The following is a 5,228-nucleotide window of genomic DNA, read 5'->3' on the forward strand; positions in this document are numbered from 1 at the left end:
GCTGCGGTGCTTGTGGACGTTCAGTTTTTGGAGGAGCTGGGTTGAAATGAAGTTCCCCGCTGTCGAGGAGGGCTTGCGCTGAGACACAGATATGCGGGGTTAATAGATGAACCATGGTACGATTTAAAGATTCCACTTTAGGAGGGATCTGAATGGAGCTTACCGCAGAACGTTGAGGTCGAACAGGACAGGAGCAGATGAGATGATTGTCGCTCCCGCAGTACAGACAGAGGTGAAGCTGGATACGATGCTGGCGCTCAGAAGGAGTGAGATGGGTGGAGTCCACTTGCATGGGTTCAGGTGCTGGAGGAGAAGCAATGGGAATCGAGGACGGAGGACTGACAGCGGTAGACGGATTGTCACAGGCAGATAAGCGTTGTGAAACTCGAATGGTCTTCTGAATGAGGTTCTCAATTCCCATGGAGTCATCATAAACAACCAATAGCTGACGGATGTTCGGATTCAGGCCATGGCGAAAAGCGGTAATCAGGGCCGACTCGTTCCAGCCACAGGATGCCGCCAGGGTGCGAAACTGGAGGGCATAATTGCTGACAGAGGAGTTTCCTTGACGGAGATTGTAAAGCTGATCGTGAACTGAGAGATCTGAAACAGCCTGGCCAAAGACTTCCTTAAAATGAGATATGAAACCTGACAGGGACTTTAACACTGGGGAATCTGAATTCCAAAGAGATTGTGCCCACTGGAGAGCTCTGCCAGAGAGTAGAGAAATAATAAAGGCCACCCGGGTGGAATCATCGGTAAACTGATGCGCTTGCATTTGGAAATATAGTGAAACCTGAAGCAAAAAACCACTGCAATCCTCCGCCTCACCACTGAACGGCGCTGGTCGGGCCATGGGACTCGCAGAGGCAGCCGGCGAAGTAGCGGATGTTTGCGGAAGTTGGTGTTGGCGTGCAGAGTGAAGGATTGCTTCAGGGATGGCGGAAGGGTTGTCCGGTAAAGAAGAGAAGATTGACTGGCGCACTGCTCGCACTAGTTCGGCAAACGGGTCTTGAGATGGATTCCCCCCAGGCTCCGTAGGATTCTGCATCTTTGGTCTGATCTTCTGTCACAAACGAGACAGGAGGCAGACAGGATGGTCCGTTTGAGAGTTTTATTAGCAGAATGCTCCGAACCAGACGGGAATATCAGAGTGAGAGAGAGTATGGACCAAGGCAGAATGGACTGAAGGCAGAAGAAGACTGGACGATCTTTGAGGGTTCTCAGAAGATTCGCGGAATCTCAGGCGAGTGTTGAGATAGAGTCTGTAAGCCATGTAATGACGAGATCAGAGGCAGACTGAAGGTTGAGAGTGGGTATATAAGGGTGAGCAGTGATGAAGGATAGCAGGTGACGGTGATGAGGATGAAGAGATGCAGGTGATGACAATTAATATTCAGGGGATGACGAGCGAGTGGGTGGAGGGAGTGATGATGATGGTGTTGGTGGTGGAATCCTGACAATTACGGCCTATGCTCTCAATGTCAAATGCAGAAATGTTAATCCATGCATTTATGACTTCAAGGTTAGACTATTGTAATGCTTTATTGGGTGGTTGTTCTGCACGCTTGGTAAACAAACTACAGCTAGTCCAAAATGCAGCAGCAAGAGTTCTTACTAGAACCAGGAAGTATGACCATATTAGCCCGGTCCTGTCCACACTGCACTGGCTCCCTATCAAACATCGTATAGATTTTAAAATATTGCTTATTACTTATAAAGCCCTGAATGGTTTAGCACCTCAGTATTTGAATGAGCTCCTTTTACATTATACTCCTCTACGTCCGCTACGTTCTCAAAACTCAGGCAATTTGATAATACCTAGAATATCAAAATCAACTGCGGGCGGCAGATCCTTTTCCTATTTGGCTCCTAAACTCTGGAATAACCTACCTAACATTGTTCGGGAGGCAGACACACTCTTGCAGTTTAAATCTAGATTAAAGACCCATCTCTTTAACCTGGCATACACATAACATACTAATATGCTTTTAATATCCAAATCCGTTAAAGGATTTTTAGGCTGTATTAATTAGGTAAACCGGAACCGGAAACACTTCACATAACAACGTACTTTCTACATCATTAGAAGAATGGCATCTACGCTAATATTTGTCTGTTTCTCTCTTGTTCCGAGGTCACCGTGGCCACCAGATCCAGTCTGTGTCCAGATCAGAGGGTCACTGCAGTCACCCGGATCCAGTACGTATCCAGACCAGATGGTGGATCAGCACCTAGAAAGGACCTCTACTGCCCTGAAAGACAGCGGAGACCAGGACAACTAGAGCCCCAGATACAGATCCCCTGTAAAGACCTTGTCTCAGAGGAGCACCAGGACAAGACCACAGGAAACAGATGATTCTTCTGCACAATCTGACTTTGCTGCAGCCTGGAATTGAACTACTGGTTTCGTCTGGTCAGAGGAGAACTGGCCCCCCAACTGAGCCTGGTTTCTCCCAAGGTTTTTTTTCTCCATTCTGTCACCGATGGAGTTTCGGTTCCTTGCCGCTGTCGCCTCTGGCTTGCTTAGTTGGGGTCACTTCATCTACAGCGATATCATTGACTTGATTGCAAATTAAAACAGACACTATTTCAACTGAACAGAGATGACATAACTGAATTCAATGATGAACTGCCTTTAACTATCATTTTGCATTATTGAGACACTGTTTTCCAAATGAATGTTGTTCAGTGCTTTGGCGCAATGTATTTTGTTTAAAGCACTATATAAATAAAGGTGATTGATTGATTGATTGATCACCAGTAAAATATGGAGTGCCACAAAGATCCGTCCTAGGTCCCCTTCTGTTTTCAATATACATGTTGCCCCTTCAACTTCTAAATTATCTAAGCTAACAGAGTGTGTTAAAAATGTAAAAGATTGGATGACCAATAATTTTCTCCAATTAAATTGGGATAAGACAGAGATATTAATTATTGGACCAAAAAACAATACACAGTATCTTGTAGATTACAATTTGCAACTAGACGGATGTACTGTTACTTCCTCTACAGTCAAAAATCTGGGTGTTAAATTAGACAGCAACTTGTCTTTTGAAAATCATATCTCCCATGTTACAAAAACCGCATTCTTCCATCTTAGAAACATTGCCAAGCTATGAAACATGTTATCTGTTTCTGATGCAGAAAAGCTGCATTCATGACCTCTAGACTGGAGTATTGTAACACACTTCTAGATGGTTGTCCTGCATCCTCAATAAACAAGCTACAGGTAGTCCAAAATGCAGCAGCTAGAGTCCTTACCAGGTCAAGAAAATATGATCATATTAACACAATTTTACAGTCTCTGCACTGGCTACCAATTAAGTTCCGTATCAGTTATAAATTATCATTACTTACCTACAGTATTGTTCAAAATAATAGCAGTACAATGTGACTAACCAGAATAATCAAGGTTTTTCGTATATTTTTTTATTGCTAGGTGGCAAACAAGTTAACAGTAGGTTCAGTAGATTCTCAGAAAACAAATGAGACCCAGCATTCATGATATGCATGCTCTTAAGGCTGTGCAATTGGGCAATTAGTTGAATTAGTTGAAAGGGGTGTTTTCAAAAAAATAGCAGTGTGGCATTCAATCACTGAGGTCATCAATTTTGTGAAGAAACAGGTGTGAATCAGGTGGCCCCTATTTAAGGATGAAGCCAACACTTGTTGAACATGCATTTGAAAGCTGAGGAAAATGGGTCGTTCAAGACATTGTTCAGAAGAACAGCGTACTTTGATTAAAAAGTTGATTAGAGAGGGGAAAACCTATAAAGAGGTGCAAAAAATGATAGGCTGTTCAGCTAAAATGATCTCCAATGCCTTAAAATGGAGAGCAAAACCAGAGAGACGTGGAAGAAAACGGAAGACAACCATCAAAATGGATAGAAGAATAACCAGAATGGCAAAGGCTCAGCCAATGATCACCTCCAGGATGATCAAAGACAGTCTGGAGTTACCTGTAAGTACTGTGACAGTTAGAAGACGTCTGTGTGAAGCTAATCTATTTTCAAGAATCCCCCGCAAAGTCCCTCTGTTAAAAAAAGGCATGTGCAGAAGAGGTTACAATTTGCCAAAGAACACATCAACTGGCCTAAAGAGAAATGGAGGAACATTTTGTGGACTGATGAGAGTAAAATTGTTCTTTTTGGGTCAAAGGGCCACAGGCAGTTTGTGAGACGACCCCCAAACTCTGAATTCAAGCCACAGTACACAGTGAAGACAGTGAAGCATGGAGGTGCAAGCATCATGATATGGGCAAGTTTCTCCTACTATGGTGTTGGGCCTATTTATCGCATACCAGGGATCATGGATCAGTTTGCATATGTTAAAATACTTGAAGAGGTCATGTTGCCCTATGCTGAAGAGGACATGCCCTTGAAATGGTTGTTTCAACAAGACAATGACCCAAAACACACTAGTAAACGGGCAAAGTCTTGGTTCCAAACCAACAAAATTAATGTTATGGAGTGGCCAGCCCAATCTCCAGACCTTAATCCAATTGAGAACTTGTGGGGTGATATCAAAAATGCTGTTTCTGAAGCAAAACCAAGAAATGTGAATGAATTGTGGAATGTTGTTAAAGAATCATGGAGTGGAATAACAGCTGAGAGGTGCCACAAGTTGGTTGACTCCATGCCACACAGATGTCAAGCAGTTTTAAAAAACTGTGGTCATACAACTAAATATTAGTTTAGTGATTCACAGGATTGCTAAATCCCAGAAAAAAAATGTTTGTACAAAATAGTTTTGAGTTTGTACAGTCAAAGGTAGACACTGCTATTTTTTTGAACACACCCCTTTCAACTAATTGCCCAATTGCACAGCCTTAAGAGCGTGCATATCATGAATGCTGGGTCTTGTTTGCTTTCTGACAATCTACTGAACCTACTGGTAACTTGTTTGCCACGTAGCAATAAAAAATATACTAAAAACCTTGATTATTCTGGTTAGTCACATTGTACTGCTATTATTTTGAACAATACTGTATAAGGCCCTAAATGGTTAAGCTCCGGCATACCTAACTAGCCTTCTTCCACGTTACAATCCATCACGCTCCCTAAGGTCACAAAACACTGGACTTTTGGTAGTTCCTAGGATAGCAAAGTCCACGAAAGGAGGTAGAGCTTTTTCGCATTTGGCTCCCAAACTCTGGAATAGCCTTCCTGATAATGTTTGGGGTTCAGACACACTCTCTCTGTTTAAATATATATTCAAAACGCATC

The sequence above is a fragment of the Carassius gibelio genome, chromosome B18 (genome assembly GCF_023724105.1).
Source record: "Carassius gibelio isolate Cgi1373 ecotype wild population from Czech Republic chromosome B18, carGib1.2-hapl.c, whole genome shotgun sequence".
Taxonomy (NCBI): Eukaryota; Metazoa; Chordata; class Actinopteri; order Cypriniformes; family Cyprinidae; genus Carassius; species Carassius gibelio.